The 20,400-nt window shown below is 46.3% G+C and overlaps 1 pseudogene; it reads right to left on the bottom strand.

The window, feature by feature from the left end:
* LOC124038787 overlaps positions 1-2,454 on the bottom strand; it is a 479,656-nt pseudogene extending 477,202 nt beyond the window's left edge.
* Between the last annotated feature and the right edge of the window lie 17,946 nt (positions 2,455-20,400).

The raw sequence follows: 20,400 nt of genomic DNA, 5'->3' as shown, positions 1-20,400 counted from the left end.
ATGAAGAGCCCAAGAATGTGCACTGGAGCAGAACGAGGACGGTATGAATTGGGATTGGACAGGTTGTATGAAGAAGTGTTGTTAACGTCTTTTTGAGCAACCAGAAAAATACATTACCTGACCAGATAACAACCAAAATATGATGTCATGATCTCATCGTGAAAAATGGCATAATTTCTGAAACACGTTGATTACACTCTTAATAAATGACTTTTTCTGAACCAGAAAAACTGTTTAAAAACCAGAGAAGAATGTCATTAGGACATCCTGTGTCCCATGTTTCCCACTGGGCCTCATCTTTGACACACAGACTGTTAGGGTACACACACGCACACGAACGCGCGCGCACACACACACACACACACACACAGTATCCATCAGACCTCAGTCACCATCAGCTATGCCACACAGCCGTCACCAACCCTCAGGCTGCACACACACACACACAGTATCCATCAGACCTCAGTCACCATCAGCTATGCCACACAGCCGTCACCAACCCTCAGGCTGTACTGGGGGGACAGTTGCTCTTTAGTGACCTATCAGGAGGAAATGTTAAATGAGGGGGAGCAGAGGGGGATTCTCATTAACATTATTTTTTCTATTGCTCAAAATGTTCCTGAAATGCACCCGAGAGTCCTGTCCTATACAGATTTACGTGCATTGCCTCTCAGAATGGAAAATGGAGAGCTAGCTGAATGGAGAGCAGAGCTAGCTGAGCCAAGCCAAATGGCAGAGAAATAGGATGTCGCCTGCGTGCCAAAGACTCCTCCACAGCTAAGATGTAACACATGAATGGAAAAATTGCTAATCTGGTGTTCTGGGTGAAAGCCAGTGGAAAAAATAGGATTGTGAGGTTGAAGGAAGATGATGACGCAGCCATTTTACATGGAGGAGGAGTTGTGAATCATATTATACTTTACCAGCCTGGTTTCCAGATTTGTGTGTGTGTGTGTGTGTGTGTGTGTGTGTGTGTGTGTGTGTGTGTGTGTGTGTGTGTGTGTGTGTGTGTGTGTGTGTGTGTGTGTGTGTGTGTGTGTGTGTGTGTGTGTGTGTGTGTGTGTGTGTGTGTGTGTGTGTGTGTGTGTGTGTGTGTGTGTGTGTGTGTGTGTGTGTGTGTACCAGCCTGCATGCCAGATGTACAGAAGGTGAAGTTTGGCATGACAATATGAGGCTGATGATATGGTCAATTTACAGACAACTATGATGCACTATATAGTTGTAGTAGGCCTATGACTATGTTCAGGCTACAAGCCAATGGAAAAACAGGATTCTGAGACAGATTGTGATGATGCAGTCATTTTACTGTGTAAGGAGGAGTATCATTGAGGGTCTAGCAATAATATGGAGAAAGCATTCTGAGGCTGAGGTGGTGCAGGATCGGTGTTGATACATCCCTTTTTACAGTAGGTCTAGTAAATGATGATATAATTATAGAGTTGGTCTATTATGACAACGTCCTAAGGAAAGCCAGATGAACAATCGGAGTCTGAAGCTATCATGAGGGCTTCTGTCTCTACATATTGAGTTTTTGTCTTTTTGGACAAGACACCCCTTTCTGGGTGAGGACAACCCTCCATGGTTCATCCCTTACTGCCACCCTTGCCATTTTAGACGTCATCATCTTTCTGTGTTGAACGTTCAGCACACATACATTGTTTATGGAGATATGAAGATGGTTCCTACAAAGTCAGTGAAATCTTAAACACTGAAACTTAAAGCAATGCATTAATGCAATATGGTGGCTAACTGTGCTGTAAACAAAACAGAACGATTTGGAGAACATCTGTGCACACTGTCCATGCATAGCTAATGGCAACATTAGATGTTGCATTACATTAAACCGTAAATAAAATATACATCAATCATTGAATATCTAAAGACTGGAAGAATATGTTGCCATAGTCAGTACAGCAAATTCCCGAAGAGTAGTGTGATATTGTACACACTCTCTCGTGAGCAAAGCAGGATAATGTCTACAGTTTTAGCTATTCATGAATTAATTTAGACTGACGCTCGTATATGTGTCTTTGTTCCTCGTGTTCCCCGTGCCATCACTTTGTGTCTGAATGACAGGAATGCATTACATCACTGATAAGATTGCTTCTTATACTCACCAATAGTTGACACCACAGTCCCAACAAAATAAAAAGCACCTGTAAAATCCCATCGCGGCCTGAGAGCATCAGCTCGGATGCCCGCGGCAATAGCAGTCTCATACTCCCGCAGGAAAGAGTTCAGATCCTCCAAACTGATATTGAACGTGTCACTGAAGTTGAAAAGTGTTATGTTCCATTTGCCGTGCGCCTGCACCTCCGAAGGACGCTCTATAGCAGAAAACACCACGGCACCGCACAGCAGATACAGAACGATCAGGATGGCTAGTAGCAAGAAGCGGCCGTTGTCTTCGTTTACGTGGAGGGAGCGGCAGCCTTGCAGTCGCTGAACAGGCATCATCCAGACTTCAGCACCACTAGCTCAACGGACAGCGACCCACTCCGTGTCGGATGGCGACCCCCTCCCCGTCGGATTGCAACCCACCCCGCGACAGACGGGGGCATACAATCACTTTATGGTCCTACTTTAGAATCTTTAGAAAATCTCAACTGATATTGCCACGGGCTCAGAGCTCATTCCAAAAACGTTCTAGGACATTTACACAAGTCAATCTCCCTTCTTATTAATTGTATAGGCTAACCTGGACAACTGAAAAGAACCAACCCACTTAGCTAGAACCTTATTATTATGTCTTCGTTTGGGACCGACGACTTTTTGGGCGGTATCCAGAGCATACCACGTCAGTGCAAGGCTACTCATCAACCCCCAATCCAAAAACAATCGAATTATCTTTACATTAAGTAGTGGTAATGCAATAAAAACCCATCTAATCACCCGTACGGCTATTCCTGTTCTCCTTGTCCATTGTGGAATCTATAGGAGCGGATATGTGAGTCCTCCGCTGGGTAGCTGCATCAAACCGCTTATCGCGGTGGGCTATTATATCACTTTCTGTCACTACCATTTGACATGGTCGAATTACTACACATAGAAAGAAGTCTGCGGGCGCATCTCCTTCATCTCCCTCCCCCTCTTTCCCTTACCCTACTCAGCTCCTCAATCTATCTTCCCATGACAGGCTATCTGATGCTGGTCTAACGTGGAGCTGCAGTCCTAATGAGCCAGTGATAGTCGAGAACAGACACTGGCAGCACATCGCATCGGATCTGTGGACCAGTGCTGAGATCATGCTGTACTATGCTATCCCGGAGAATATAGTGTCCCATGCAGCATAGCTAGCAGCAGCGTCCACGTAGGATACAGCCGATGAGAGGAGAGTCTGAAGAGGACACCAAAGTTGAAAAATAATATTCACAGACGAAACATCAGCAGTCAAACTTGAGGTGATATTCTGTTATGAGACATTCGTGGGCGGTTTAGTTGATGGCAGTTGAACGGATACGTCCTTTATAGTTTAGTCTATGGCCCTATGAGCACAAACCAACTTTAGGTTTATCTTTTTTCTTGACTATAGTTTCACTAAATCCCATGGATACATAGGGTCCCGAGACATGATTCATAGTAACTCTCAGTGGTCTTTCTCTTCAATGCATCTTCAGTACATGTGTCTATGGAGAGCGACACTGGAGAGTTCCCGATGCTTAACGCATGAATCCCCACTAGCAACAATTAGCCAGCACTCTGCGACGAGCGACACTTTTAAAGTAGGCTACTGTGTCTTTCCAAAGTCTTTGACACAGATAAATATCAGCAATCGTTCAAGAAAAACATATACTATAATATCGACTGTGAATTAAAAATGAAAATAACGTCCGATAATATAGGATCCATGAAACACCAAATCAGATACACCCTGTCCCGGACTTGGCTTATGCCGCGCATCATGTGCCACAGGCGTTCCCGAATGCTCAAAAAAGAAAGGATGCGGGGAGATGCATCCAATAAGCTCCAGCTCCAAACAACCTCACTGCGCGCGTCATCGTAGAGTCATGTCATGTGCGAATTGGAACATCATTATATTCCAATCCAATATTATTCTGTTCCAACTATTTTCAACTGCAGTATATTAGGACATTATTATGTGGTATTGGGTTATACATTGAATATACCAAGCAGTAAGAATACCGCCTTTTGCCCTCAGAACAGCCTCAATTTGTCGGGGCATGGACTGTACAGGGTGTGGAAAGCGTTCCACAGGGATGCTGGCTCATGTTGACTCCCAATGTTTCCCACAGTTGTATTTGATGGTATGAATCGTTCTATATCCAATAGGTCAAGTTGCCTAATGTGGCGAAACATTTCCACCTCCTGCTGCGGGCAATCCCTATAGATGTCTTTTAAAGGACTTTTAAAGGACATTACATTTACCTTTAGGTCATTGAGCAGAATCTCTGATCCAGAGCGACTTCAGCCCTCTTATTCATCTTATAGGTCTGCCTTTAAAGTTACTTGTTTCCTGGTGTAACAGAGTTGAGAATGTTGTCACACCCTGACCATAGTTTGCTTTGTATGTTCTATGTTTTGTTTGGTCAGGGTGTGATCTGAGTGGGCATTCTATGTTGGATGTCTTGTTTGTCTGTTTCTGTGTTTGGGCCTGATATGGTTCTCAATCAGAGGCAGGTGTTAGTCATCGTCTCTGATTGGGAGCCATATTTAGGTAGCCTGTTTTGTGTTGGGTTTTGTGGGTGATTGTTCCTGTCTTTGTTACACCAGATAGGGCCGTTTTTGGTTTTTCATGTTTCTTGTTTTTGTATATTGTTCTATTTTCATCTTTATTAAAGATGTATCAAAATAACCACGCTGCGTTTTGGTCCGCCTCTCCTTCAACAGAAGTAAACCGTGACAAATGTGCTAGTTTGAAATGTCGTCAATGGATCTATCGACTGAGATCCTTTTCTATAGCTCAATTAGTTCGCATGTTGTCAAGCAGGAAATCACGTGTGTTCTTGAGGTAGAGGACAGCCCTATATAGGGAGGCAACGTTATATGATGAGCTAGCACAGTGACTCCAGTTATACTGGACTGGAGCTCATTCACCCCTGTAGGTTGCATAATAATAAGGAATATGAATGATACTACCTCTAATCCAATTAGGGAATAAAGATTGAGATAGAATGCAGAGCAAAAAACTTGAGACCAATTATCCAGTTATCTAAGCTCCCTGAATAGCTCTGTTGTTCTTCTCAGGATGCTGTGTCTGACACATGAGGAAGGAGACATCAGTGTGATACAGGAAGAAGGGATGATGGAGGTGAGGGATGAAAAGTAAGCCTCACTTAACAGATATATACACTGAGTATACAACACATTAGGAACACCTTCCTAACATTGGGTTGGGGGGGGTTGCAACCCCCTTGCTTTCCCTTAAAGGGGCCGCCTGTATGTATCAGTGCCTTTCCTTGCCCTTTCCTTTAACTACAAATCAAACTAACCAATTACTCTGAGTCGGAGTCCTACCTTTCTTATCTTCTCATCTCTCCTTCCTGTGTGCAGGCGTCTCCTCCACCCTCTCATTGTCCCCTCAGCGCATGCGCCAAATCTGTCTTTCGGAATTAAAATACTCAAATAAAGCCTATCTAGAAATATACTGTAAAAACATACCCTATTGTGTCTACTAAATCTACTGACATAAAATATTATTACATTCTGTTTAGAGCGGGTGAAACCACAGATTGATATGACGTCCATGCACTGTTGTAGGTGATAAAATCAATGACCTTTCCTGCTGCTGGATCAGCCAACCTGTGCATGGCAGTAATGATGGATTTTATTGGAGGTGCAGAAGAGGTGGATTTGCGCCTATGCACTTGATTAAAAATAATAATTAAATTCTTTCTAGGTATTTTTATGGTTGCAGGTAACTTTTTAATTAGAACTTTTTTGGAAGTACACACCAGCCGTAACGATAGTAATGAGGATAGCTGCTCAGCGAAACATCGTTCTTTGTGAAGAACCAAATGTATTTTTTATTATTAAGCTTGAAAATATGGTGAATGGCAAGTCGAATGGCTGCTTCCTGGGCTTAAAGGAGAATTGCCATATTCAACGTCTCCTGAAAGCCCAGATTCTGGTTCAGGGGATTCCCTGCTACTAAGCCCTGCACCATTAGCTTAACTAATCAAAGTAAACAGAAACGTAATTATCACACACTCATATGCACAGACACACACAATAATAATGACAAGGAGGAGAAAGGGGAGGAGGAGAATGATGGTGATGGTGATGAAGAGGAGGGAGAATGTGAAGGAGAATGATGATGAGGAGGAGGAGGAGGGAGAATGAGAAGGAGAATAGTGATGAAGAGGAGGAGGGAGAACAAGAAGAAGAATTATGATGGTGATGAGGAAGAGGAAGAACGAAAAGGAGAATGATGATATGAATAATGATGAGAGATGTTAAATAGTGAGATCATGTGCTGCAGTGCTGTCATTACTGTAAGTGCTGTGAGAGTGTGCTAAGGTGAAAGGGCCATATACCTTACCCTGACTCACTGTCTGCACTACTTTTTACCACGGCGTATAGGGCTCTGGTCTAAAGTAATGCACTATATAGGGAATAGGGTGCCATTTGGGATGCAACCCTGACTCACTGTCACTCTGTCACCGGTTTGCCCTGCCTGTCCTGCAAAGAGGGTGGAGGAACCTGTACACAGGAAGGAGAGGTGAGAGGAGAGAGGAAGGAGAGGAGAGGAAGGGAGGGGAAGGAGATGTGAGGAGAGGAAGGGAGAGGAAAGAGAGGTTTGGTGGGGAGGGGAGGTAGAGGAGATGCGAGGAAAGAGAGGAGAGGAAAGAGAGGAGCACACACATTACAAGACAGGGATTAAGGGAGAAAGAGAGGCAGGGGAGAGAATGAAGAAGATGGCGTCAGAGAAGAAGGTAGTTGTTGTCCGTGCCCCCAGCCGATTGTGTTTATTTGCGTTGTTTCTAACTTATTTTTTTACTTATTTTGTACATGATGTTGCCGCAACCGTCTCTTATGACCGAAAATAACTTCTAGACATTAGGACTGTGATTACTCACCATGAACTAGCAGAATCCTTTTTTTCCTTTCACGACTCTGATGAACCTGACGTGAAGGATATACTGCTTCTTTGGGAACTGGCCCAGATCCCCTTGATCTGCGCGAAGAGGAGGTGGAGAAAGAGGGGCCGAAGGGCGGACTGTCTTCTGAGAATTCGTAGGTGAGGCGATCTAATAAATCCCCACTTCCCTCCATTCTGCTAGCAAACGTGCAATCTTTGGAGAATAAAATCGTCGAGTTACACAGAAGATTAAACTACCAACGTGACATTCAAAACTGAAACATCGTATGCTTCACGCAGTCGTGGCTGAATGACGACCATATTAGCATACAACCGGCTGGATATACACTGTATCGGAAGGATAGAACAGCGGCGTCTGGTAAGACAAGGGGCGGCGGACTATGTATTTCTGTAAATAACAGCTGTTGCACGATATCTAAGGAAGTCTTGAGCTATTGCTCGCCTGAGGTAGAGTATCTCATGATAAGCTGAAGACCACATAACCCATCTGTATTCTCCATAGCTGTTTACATACCACCACAGTCAGAGGCTGGCACTACAACAGCATTGAATGAGCTGTATTCTGCCATAAGCAAACAAGAAAACGTTCACCCAGAGGTAGCGCTCCTAGTAGTCGGGGACTTTAATGCTGGGAAACTTAAATCCATTTTTACCAAAATTTCTATCAACATGTTAAATGTGCAACCAGAGGGGGAAAAAAACTCTAGACGACCTATACTTCACACACACAGAGACGCATACAATGCTCTCCCTCGCCCCCCATTTGGCAAATCTGACCATAATTCTATCCTCCTGATTCCTGCTCACAAGCAAAAATTAAAGCAGGAAGCACCAGTGACTAGATCAATAAAAAAGTGGTCAGATGAAGGAAATGCTAAGCTACAGGACTGTTTTGCTACCACAGACTGGAATATGTTCCGGGATTCTGCCGATGGCATTGAGGAGTACACCACGTCAGTCTTTGACTTCATCAATAAGTGCATTGATGACATCATCCCCACAGTGATCGTACGTACATCAAGGAGCGGAACTCTAACCCGGAAGCTTATAAGAAATCCCTCTATGCCCTCCGACGAACAATCAAACAGGCAAAGCATCAACACAGGACTAAGATCGAATCGTACTACACCAGCTCTGACGCTTGTCGGATCTGGCAGGGCTTGCCAACCATTACAGACTACAAAGGCAAGCACAGCCGAGAGCTTCCCAGTGACACGAGCCCACCAAAAGAGCTAAACTACTTCTATGCTCGCTTCGAGGCAAATAACATTGAAACATTCATGAGATCACCAGCTGTTCCGGAGGACTGTGTGATCACACTGTGCTCAGCTGATGTGAGTAAGACCTTTAGACAGGTCAACATTCCCAAGGTCGCAGGGCCAGAAGGATTACCAGGATGTGTACTGCGAGCATGTTCTGACGAACTGGTAAGTGTCTTCACTGACATTTTCATCCTCTCCCTGTCTGAGTCTGTAATACCAACATGTTTTAAGTAGACCACCCTAGTGCCTGTGCCCAACAACACTAAGGTAACCTGCCTAAATAACTACCGACCCGTAGCACTCACGTCTTTACCCATGAAGTGCTTTGAAAGGCTGGTCATGGCACACATCAACACCATCATCCCAGAAAACCTAGACCCACTCCAATTTGCATACCTCCCTACAGATCCACAGATGATCTATATTGTACTCCACACTGCCCTTTCCCACCTGGACAAAAGGAATACATAGGTGAGAATGCTATTTGTTGACTACAGCTCAGCTTTCAACACAATAGTGCCCTGAAAGCTCATCAGTAAGCTAAAGTACCTGGGACTAAACACCTCCCTCTGCAACTGGATCCAGGGCCACCCCTAGATGGTAAGGGTAGGTAAACAGCACATCCGCCACGCTGATCCTCAACACAGGGGACCCTCAGGGGTGCATGCTCAGTCCCCTCCTGTACTCCCTGTTCACTCATGACTGCACGGCCAGGCACGACTCCAACACCATCATTACATTTGCCAATTACACAACAGTGGTAGGCCTGATCACCGACAACGACGAGACAGGTTATAAGGCTATAAGGAGGAGGTTGTGTGATGACCTGGCCGTGTGATGCCAGGACAACAACCACTCCCTCAAAGTGATCAAGAGAAAGGAGATTATTGTGGACTACAGGAAAAAGAGGACAGAGTTTGCCCCCATTCTCATCGAAGGGGCTGCAGTGGAGAAGGTTGAGAGCTTCAAATTCCTTGGTGTCCACATCACCAACAACTAACTTGATCCAAGCATACCAAGACAGTTGTGAAGAGGGCACGACAAAACCTATTCCCCTCAGGAGACTGAAAAGAATTGGCTTGGGTCCTCAGATCCTCAAAAGGTTCTACAGCTGCACCATCGAAAGCATCCTGACTGGTTGCATCACTGCCTGGTATGGCAACTGCTCGGCCTCCGACTGCAAGACACTACAGAAGGTAGTGCAAACGGCCCAGTACATCACCGGGACCAAGCTTCCTGTCATCCAGAACCTCTATACCAGGCGGTGCCAGAGGAAGGCCCTAAACATTGTCAGACTCCAGCCACCCTAGTCATAGACTTTTGTCTATGCTATCACATGGCAAGCGGTGCCAGAGTGCCAAGTCTAGGTCCAAGAGGGTTCTAAACAGCTTCTACCCCCAAGCCTTAAGACTCCTGAACATCTAGTCAAATGCTTACACCACTGCTACTGTCTATTGTCATCTTTGCACAGCCACTTTAATAACTCTACCTACATGTACATACTACCTCAACTAACCGGTGCCCCCGCACATTGACTATCGGTACACCCTTGTATATAGTCTCACTGTTGTTATTTTACTGCTGATCCTTAATTACTTGTTACTTTTATCTTTATTCTCATCCATATTTATTTTTAAACTGCATTGTTGGTTAGGGGCTCGTAAGTAATCATTTCCCTGTAAGGTCCTGTTGTATTCGGCGCATGTGACTAATACAATTTGATTTGATGATGGGGACTGTTGCTGAGATAGTTTGTCATCCAGTGTGAGAACATATGGTGACATCAATCATCGTCTCATATTATGTCACTTTCATAATAACTTTAATTGGGCATTTACATTCCAAATTTCAATACAAAGCGTGTCCCAAGTCTTGCCCTGGAGCACATCAGTCAGGTTATAATGACTGGCGAAGCGTGGGAGGGTGGTATGAGGCTAGGATAGGAATATTCATCATGATCTAATTTGATTAGAATGATGGTGTGGAAAATGGCCCACGGAGATAATCTGGAATCTCATTTGTCATTCTGGTGCTCTGAGAGCCAATTATGTGGAAAGGCAACATTTAAACATCAGGGTCAACGGTAGATTCAGTAAAATGTGTGTCAATAATAGTCTGTTCAGCCACTGTGAAAACCAAAAACTGTGCCTAATTATCTGAATTCATAACCATTAGTAAACTATGCCTAATTAAATTAATTCATAACCTTTCAAAAAAAAGTAGCATTTTGCCCTCCTCTCTCTTTCTTCCCTCTTCCTATACCTAGTATAACTGCGGAATCTGTTCAACACGTGAGATCAAGGTGTTACAAATATTGCCAGTAATAACGGCATCTTGATCCCATTTAGTTTTAGTTTAAAGTAGTATTCCCACCAGTTTAAACTGGAACGACGCAACATGTTATTCATATTCTATAACATCAAACCATGGATCATCTATGTTGAAAGGTTCTCATCAATAATATATATTTTATATATCTCGTCCAGAATACAAATGGAAGAGCTTTCACGTAGTCTACTGAAAAAGTATCCTTCTTACAGGTTCCGTTCTTTACTGTGTCTTTTATCTTTACAGTCAAATCGGGTCATGTATTTTTCCATCGAACGAAGTGCAGAGACGGTGGAAAGGGGGTTGTTTGCTGTCGCACACTGTCCTTGGTGCTGTAACCGATTATATACCAATTTATTTGGGTTGGCGAAAAGCTTCTTTTTTTTCTTCCACAGAAAGGAAAGGGATTTACCCTCCAATAAGTCAATTAGATTTGTAAGCTTGTTAGGGAATGAATCGTGGAACTGGTCTGATAATATTTAGTAGTTGGGAGGTAGGGAAGATTTTGGAGATAGGAGGTAGGGAAGGTTTTGAAGTTAGGAGGTAGGGAAGGTTTTGGAGTTAGGAGGTAGGGAAGGTTTTGGAGTTAGGAGGTAGGGAAGGTTTTGGAGTTAGGAGGTAGGGAAGGTTTTGGAGTTAGGAGGTAGGGAAGGTTTTGGAGTTAGGAGGTAGGGAAGGTTTTGGAGTTAGGAGGTAGGGAAGGTTTTGGAGTTAGGGAGGTAGGGAAGGTTTTGGAGTTAGGAGGTAGGGAAGGTTTTGGAGTTAGGAGGTAGGGAAGGTTTTGAAGTTAGGAGGTAGGGAAGGTTTTGGAGTTAGGAGGTAGGGAAGGTTTTGGAGTTAGGAGGTAGGGAAGGTTTTGGAGTTAGGAGGTAGGGAAGGTTTTGGAGTTAGGAGGTAGGGAAGGTTTTGGAGTTAGGAGGTAGGGAAGGTTTTGGAGTTAGGAGGTAGGGAAGGTTTTGGAGTTAGGAGGTAGGGAAGGTTTTGAAGTTAGGAGGTAGGGAAGGTTTTGGAGTTAGGAGGTAGGGAAGGTTTTGGAGTTAGGAGGTAGGGAAGGTTTCCATCAGTTCTATTGTGTCAAGATGACGTCACTGCGTCCCCTAGCATCCCTATGCTTGGCCATTTCCTGGAGCCTCATCCAAAGTTTCTACCGTTAACTATATGTGCGAGTGTGTAGAAAGGCGAAGCAAAAAAATCGAAAGGTCAATTATTATCTTGTAGGCCTATATTCAGCCTATCCTGTCAAAAATACATATACTTTCTGAAATATATAGATCATGACTCTGGGTACTGTGTAATACAATAAAAATATGAATAGGCAGTAATGTACACAGTGTAACTTTGTTCAGATACTTAAATATTTATATTTTAACATAATACTTTCATCTTAAGCGGCGGGATTCATTTATTTGGTCCACTGGGAAAATGAAAATGAGAAATGAAATTAGACTACATTGGTAACTAATGGCCACATCATCCACTGCACAGTTGAGCATCAGATTGCTTATTGTATGATATGGTTAGCTAATATGTTAACTCCTATCCAGGCCTTGTGAGATCTAGAAAGAGTCTGCAATGAGTTCAGCTTGAAACATGGCCACTTCCTTGCCTGACAACAACTCACATACTGGCCTGACAACTCACATACTGGCCTGACAACTCACTTACTGGCCTGACAACTCACTTACTGGCCTGACAACAACTCACATACTGGCCTGACATCTCACTTACTTGCCTGACAACTCACTTACTGACCTGACAACAACTCACATACTGGCCTGACAACTCACTTACTTACCTGACAACTCACTTACTGGCCTGACAACTCACTTACTGGCCTGACAACTCACATACTGGCCTGACAACAACTCACTTACTGGCCTGACAACTCACTTACTTGCCTGACAACTCAATTACTGGCCTGACAACAACTCAACAGACAGCTGGTGGAACTGGAACTCATCCAAGCAACTGATTACATTGTCTGCGTCTCAAATGGCACCCTATTCCCCGTATAGTGCAATACTTTTTGACCCACAGCACATTTCTTGCCATGGAGCAGTTCTGAAAATAGTCCAATCATAACTTGGCATCATGTCAGAGGTCCAGACTAATGAACTCTCCAAGGTGGCTGGTTTATTGCAGTTAGTGTTTGGTGATTTATAGTCTAGCTACACACATTACACACGCACACGCACACGCGCACGCACACACTTTCCTACTTCAAAACTCCCCAGCCCAGTCGACCCCGTGTGGCTCAGCCCAGTCCCAGGGGACCCGTGTGGCCCAGCCCAGTCTCAGGGAACCCTGTGTGGCCCAGCCCAGTCCCAGGGGACCCAGCCCAGTCCCAGGGGACCCGTGTGGCCCAGCCTCAGGGGACCCGTGTGGCCCAGCCTCAGGGGACCCTGTGTGGCCCAGCCCAGTCTAAGGGGACCCATTTAATTTTTTTTTTTAACCTTTATTTAACCAGGCAAGTTAAGATTCTTATTTTCAATGACAGCCTGGGAACAGTGGGTTAACTGCCTGTCCAGGGGCAGAACGACAGATTTGTACCTTGTCAGCTCGGGGGTTTGAACTCACAACCTTCCAACACTCTAACCACTAGGCTACGCTGCCGCCCCAGCTTCTTCTGCTGCAGTCGAACTGCTTTGCTTTATCTTGGCCAGGTCGCAATTGTAAATGAGAACTTGTTCTCAACTTGCCTACCTGGTTAAATAAAGGTGATTTTTTTTATAGTATTAAAAGCGTAGCCACTAGGCTACGCTGCCGCCCCCATGTGGCTCAGCCCAGTCCCAGGGGACCCATATGGCCCAGCCCAGTCCCAGGGAACCCCGTATGGCTCAACCCAGTCCCAGGGGTCCCAGGGGACCCAGTGTTTTCGCTTTCTCATTATGGGGTATTGTGTGGAGATTGATGAGGAAAAATGTATTTGATCAATTTTGGAATAAGGCTGTAATGTAACAACATGTGGAAAAAGCAAAGGGGTCAGAATATACTGTACATATAAATGAAAGGAATTATAAACACACAAAGCATTTATTTATCCAGATAAGCCAAATGCTATCCACAGGACATACATACCATCAGGCTGTACACATCTCATGGGTGTTTATGTTGAAATAGTGCCTGTTCTTTTAAGTCTCACTCTCTCCTGATCAAACAATCCCAAAATGAAGGGATGAGGGATGCAAGTAAGGGGAGAGGGAGAGGCAGTGGGAGAGGCAGTGGGAGAGGGAGAGGCAGTGGGAGATGCAGTGGGATGTGGGAGATGCAGTGGGAGAGGGAGAGGCAGTGGGAGATGCAGTGGGATGTGGGAGATGCAGTGGGAGAGGCAGTGGGAGAGGCAGTGGGAGATGTAGTGGGATGTGGGAGAGGCAGTGGGAGAGGGAGAGGCAGTGGGATGTGGTAGATGCAGTGGGAGAGGCAGTGGGAGTGGGAGATGCAGTGGGAGAGGCAGTGGGAGAGGGAGAGGCAGTGGGAGATGGAGTGGGAGAGGCAGTGGGAGAGGGAGAGGCAGTGGGAGAGGGAGAGGCAGTGGGAGAGGCAGTGGGAGTGGGAGATGCAGTGGGAGAGGCAGTGGGAGAGGCAGTGGGAGAGGAGTGGGAGGCAGTGGGAGAGGCAGTGGGAGAGGCAGTGGGAGAGGGAGAGGCAGTGGGAGAGGCAGTGGGAGAGGCAGTGGGAGTGGGAGATGCAGTGGTAGATGCAGTGGGAGAGGCAGTGGAAGAGGGAGAGGCAGTGGGAGATGCAGTGGGAGAGGCAGTGGGAGTGGGAGATGCAGTGGGAGAGGCAGTGGGAGTGGGAGATGCAGTGGGAGAGGCAGTGGGAGGGGGAGATGCAGTGGGAGATGCAGTGGGAGAGGGAGAGGCAGTGGGAGATGCAGTGGGAGAGGGAGAGGCAGTGGGAGATGCAGTGGGAGAGGCAATGGGAGTGGGAGATGCAGTGGGAGAGGGAGAGGCAGTGGGAGAGGCAGTGGCAAAGGGAGAGGCAGTGGGAGTGGGAGATGCAGTGGGAGAGGGAGAGGCAGTGGGAGATGCAGTGGGAGAGGCAGTGGGAGTGGGAGATGCAGTGGGAGAGGAAGAGGCAGTGGGAGATGCAGTGGGAGTGGGAGAGGCAGTGGGAGAGGAAGAGGCAGTGGGAGATGCAGTGGGAGAGGAAGAGGCAGTGGGAGAGGCAGTGGGAGTGGGAGATGCAGTGGGAGAGGAAGAGGCAGTGGTAGATGCAGTGGGAGATGCAGTGGGAGAGGCAGTGGGAATGGGAGATGCAGTGGGAGAGGGAGTGGCAGTGGGAGTGGGAGATGCAGTGGGAGATGCAGTGTGAGAGGCAGTGGGAGAGGCAGTGGGAGAGGCAGTGGGAGTGGGAGAGGCAGTGGGAGAGGCAGTGTGAGAGGGAGAGGGAGAGGCAGTGGGAGAGGGAGAGGCAGTGGGAGATACAGTGGGAGAGGCAGTGGGAGAGGGAGAGGCAGTGGGAGAGGGAGAGGCAGTGGGAGATACAGTGGGAGAGGCAGTGGGAGTGGGAGATGCAGTGGGAGAGGCAGTGGGAGATACAGTGGGAGATACAGTGGGAGAGGCAGTGGGAGTGGGAGAGGGAGAGGCAGTGGGAGAGGGAGAGGCAGTGGGAGATACAGTGGGAGAGGCAGTGGGAGTGGGAGATGCAGTGGGAGAGGCAGTGTGAGAGGGAGAGGGAGAGGCAGTGGGAGAGGGAGAGGCAGTGGGAGATACAGTGGGAGAGGCAGTGGGAGAGGGAGAGGGAGAGGCAGTGGGAGAGGGAGAGGCAGTGGGAGATACAGTGGGAGAGGCAGTGGGAGTGGGAGATGCAGTGGGAGAGGCAGTGGGAGATACAGTGGGAGAGGCAGTGTGAGAGGGAGAGGGAGAGGCAGTGGGAGAGGGGAGAGGCAGTGGGAGAGGGAGAGGCAGTGGGAGATACAGTGGGAGAGGCAGTGGGAGTGGGAGATGCAGTGGGAGAGGCAGTGGGAGAGGGAGAGGCAGTGGGAGAGGCAGTGGGAGAGGCAGTGGGAGAGGGAGAGTCAGTGGGAGAGGCAGTGGGAGAGGCAGTGGGAGTATGAGAGGCAGTGGGAGATGCAGTGGGAGAGGCAGTGGGAATGGGAGATGCAGTGGGAGAGGCAGTGGGAGAGGAGAGGCAGTGGGAGAGGCAGTAGGAGAGGCAGTGAGAGAGGCAGTGGGAGAGGGAGAGGCAGTGAGAGAGGCAGTGGGAGAGGGAGAGGGAGTGGGAAAGGGAGTGTGTGTGTGTACCCTGAAGCCTAACGGTCTGTTTGTCAAAGATGAGGCCCAGTAGGAAACATTTGGCACAGGATGTCCTAATGACATTGTTCTTTGGTTTTAAACTGTTTTTCTGGTTCAGAAAAAGTCATTTATTAAGAATGTAATCAACCGGTTTTCAGTAATTATGTCATTTTTCACGATGAGATAAAGGCGTCCTATTTTGGTTGTTGTTTAGGCAAGCAGTAAAACAGCTCAGATATAAATATTTATATTTTTTACGTAAGAGTTTCATCTTAAGATGCAAGATTCCTTTATTTTGTGCTTTGGGAAATGTCTAACCCTTGCCTGCTCTGTCATCTGAAATTGCAACATCAGCCTGCCTGTCAGAATTACAGTAATTGACAGTTATTATAATTAGGAGAATCTACAAAGGAAATGACAAACAAAAAACAGATAGGGTGCCTCCAAAATAGTACTTTTGGGGGGGAAAAGTTGAGCACTATACAGGGAACAGGGTGCCATTTGGGATGCTGACAAAGTCAGGAGTATAGGACTGCTCCATTCTTAATCATCTCAAATGTTTAATCAAGTCAAACATAGGAAAATATACAACACTACCTAATGTCCTCCAAAAAACGAACAAAGGTTTTGGACAGTAAAAAGGGTGCACTCAGTTAAAGGGTGAGGAGAGAGCGAGAGAGAGATGGCCCTAAACAGAGAGAGAGATGGCCCTAAACAGAGAGAGAGATGGCCCTAAACAGAGAGAGAGATGGTCCTAAACAGATAGAGAGATGGCCCTAAACAGATAGAGAGATGGCCCTAAACAGAGAGAGAGATGGCCCTAAACAGAGAGAGAGATGGCCCTAAACAGAGAGAGAGATGGTCCTAAACAGAGAGAGAGATGGCCCTAAACAGAGAGAGAGATGGCCCTAAACAGAGAGAGAGATGGCCCTAAACAGAGAGATGGCCCTAAACAGATAGAGAGATGGCCCTAAACCCCTAAACAGAGAGAGATGGATGGCCCTAAACAGATAGAGAGATGGCCCTAAACAGAGAGAGAGATGGCCCTAAACAGATAGAGAGATGGCCCTAAACAGAGAGAGAGATGGCCCTAAACCCTAAACAGAGAGAGAGATGGCCCTAAACAGAGAGAGATGGCCCTAAACAGAGAGAGATGGCCCTAAACAGAGAGAGATGGCCCTAAACAGAGAGAGAGATGGCCCTAAACAGAGAGAGAGATGGCCCTAAACAGAGAGAGATGGCCCTAAACAGATAGAGAGATGGCCCTAAACAGAGAGAGATGGCCCTAAACAGAGAGAGATGGCCCTAAACAGAGAGAGAGATGGCCCTAAACAGAGAGAGAGATGGCCCTAGATGGCCCTAAACAGAGAGAGATGGCCCTAAACAGAGAGAGAGATGGCCCTAAACAGAGAGAGAGATGGTCCTAAACAGAGAGAGAGATGGCCCTAAACAGAGAGAGAGATGGAGAGAGATGGCCCTAAACAGAGAGAGAGATGGCCCTAAACAGAGAGAGATGGCCCTAAACAGAGAGAGAGATGGCCCTAAACAGAGAGAGAGATGGCCCTAAACAGAGAGAGAGATGGCCCTAAACAGAGAGAGAGATGGCCCTAAACAGAGAGAGAGATGGCCCTAAACAGAGAGAGAGATGGCCCTAAACAGAGAGAGAGATGGCCCTAAACAGAGAGAGAGATGGCCCTAAACAGAGAGAGAGATGGCCCTAAACAGATAGAGAGATGGCCCTAAACAGAGAGATGGCCCTAAACAGAGAGAGAGATGGCCCTAAACAGAGAGAGAGATGGCCTAAACAGAGAGAGATGGCCCTAAACAGAGAGAGAGATGGCCCTAAACAGATAGAGAGATGGCCCTAAACAGAGAGAGAGATGGCCCTAAACAGATAGAGAGATGGCCCTAAACAGAGAGAGAGATGGCCCTAAACAGAGAGAGATGGCCCTAAACAGATAGAGAGATGGCCCTAAACAGAGAGAGAGATGGCCCTAAACAGAAAGTACACAGTGGCAGAATACCTGACCACTCTGACTGACCCAAACTTAAGGAAAGCTTTGATTATGTACATACTCAGTGAGCATAGCCTTGCTATTGAGAAAGGCCACAGTAGGCAGACATTGCTCTGAAGAGAAGACAGGCTATGTGCACAATGCCCACAAAATGAGGTGGAAACTGAGCTGCACTTCCTAACCTCCTGCCCAATGTATGAACATATTAGAGACACATATTTCCCTCAGATTACATTTACATTACATTTAAGTCATTTAGCAGACGCTCTTATCCAGAGCGACTTACAAATTGGATTACACAGATCCACAAAGAATTCGAAAGCAAACCCAATTTTGATAAACTCCCATATCTGCTGGGTGAAATACCACAGTGTGCCATCACAGCAACAATATTTGTGACCTGTTGCCACAAGAAAAGGGCAACCAGTGAAGAACAAACACCATTGTAAATACAACCCATATTTATGTTTATTTATTTCCCTTTTGTACTGTAACTATTTGAACATCGTTACAACACTGTGTATATACATAACATAACTTTTGTAATGTCTTTATTCTTTTGGAACTTGTGAGTAATGTTTACGGTTCATTTTTATTGTTTATTGTTTTTATTGTTATTTCACTTCTGTATATTATCGCCTTCACTTGCTTGGGCAATGTTAACATGTGTTTCCCATGCCAATAAAGCCCCTTGAACTGAATTGAGAGAGAGAGAGATGGCTGTCTAGAGAGAGGGAGAAAGATGGCTAGAGAGAGAGAGATGGCTAAAGAGAGAGAGAGATGGCTAGTGAGAGAGAAATGGCTAATCAGAGAGAGAGAGATGGCTAATCAGAGAGAGAGATATGGCTAGAGAGAGAGAGATGGCTAGAGAGAGAGAGATGGCTAGAGAGATAGAGAGATGGCTAGAGAGATAGATAGATGGCTAGAGAGTGATGGCTAGAGAGAGAGAGAGAGATGGCCCAGGTTAGAGAGATGGCTAAAGAGAGAGAGAGATGGTTAGAGAGATAGAGAGATGGCTAGAGAGAGATGGCTAGAGAGAGAGAAGGCTAGAGAGAGATGGCTAGAGAGAGATGGCTAGAGAGAGAGAGATGTCTAGAGAGAGAGGGATGGCCATAGAGAGAGAGAGATGGCTAGAGAGTGAGAGAGAGAGAGAGAGATGGCTGGCTAGAGAGAGAGAGAGAGCCAGAGAGAGAGCGGGAGATGGCTGGCAAGAGAGAGAGACAGAGAGACAGAGAGACAGAGAGAGAGAGAGAGAGAGAGAGAGATGGCTGGCTAGAGAGATAATTTTAATAAACATTTTTGTATGGCTGGCCATGCTTTCCACCTGGCTACACCTAGCCCGGTCAACAGCCCTGCACCTCCCACAGCAACTTACCTAAACCTCCCCCATTTCTCCTTCACCCAAATACAGATTGTGGATATTCTGAAAGAGCTGCAAAATCTGGACCCCTATGAATCAGACGGGCTAGAAGATCTGGACCCTCTCTAAAATTATCTGCCGAAATTGTTGCAACCCCTATTACTAGCCTGTTCAACCTCTCTTTCGTATCGTCTGAGATCCCCAAAGATTGGAAAACTGCCTCGGTCATCCCCCTCTTCAAAGGGGGTGACACTCTAGACCCAAACTGCTACAGACCTATATCTATCCTACCCTGTCTTTCTAAGGTCTTCGAATGCCAAGTTAACAAACAGAGCACCGACCATTTCGAATCCCATCGTACCTTCTCCGCTATGCAATCTGGTTTCCGACCTGGTCATGGGTGCACCTCAGCCACGCTCAAGGTCCAAAAACGATATCATAACCGCCATCGTTAAAAGACAATACTGTGTAGCCGTATTCATCGACCCTGCCAAGGCTTTCTACTCTGTCAATCACCACATTCTTATCGGCAGTCTCAACAGCCTTGGATTCTCAAATGATTGCCTTGCCTGGTTCACCAACTACTTCTCAGACAGAGTTCAGTGTGTCAAATCGGATGGCCTGTTGTCCGGACCTCTGGCAGTCTCTATGGAGGTGCTGCAGGGTTCAATTCTCGGGCCGACTCTCTTTTCTGTACACATCAATGATGTTGCTCTTGCTGCTGGTGATTCTCTGATCCACCTCTACGCAGACACCATTCTGTATACTTCTGGACCTTTTTTGGACACTGTGTTAACTAACCTCCAGACAAGTTTCAATGTCATACAACTCTCCTTCTGTGGCCTCCAACTGCTCTTAAATGCAAGTAAAACTAAATGCATGCTCTTCAGCCGATCATTGCCCGCACCTGCCCGCACGTCCAGCATCACTACTCTGGACAGTTCTGACTTAGAATATGTGGACAACTACAAATACCTAGGTGTCTGGTTAGACTGTAAACTCTCCTTCCAGACTCACATTAAGCATCTCCAATCCAAAATTTAATCTAGAATTGGCTTCCTATTTCACAAAAAACATCCTTCATTCATGCTGCCAAACATACCCTCATAAAACGGACTATCCTACCGATCATTGACTT

Source organism: Oncorhynchus gorbuscha, linkage group LG06 (genome assembly GCF_021184085.1).
Source record: "Oncorhynchus gorbuscha isolate QuinsamMale2020 ecotype Even-year linkage group LG06, OgorEven_v1.0, whole genome shotgun sequence".
NCBI lineage: Eukaryota > Metazoa > Chordata > Actinopteri > Salmoniformes > Salmonidae > Oncorhynchus > Oncorhynchus gorbuscha.
This window is presented reverse-complemented; position numbering and strand designations above follow the sequence as displayed.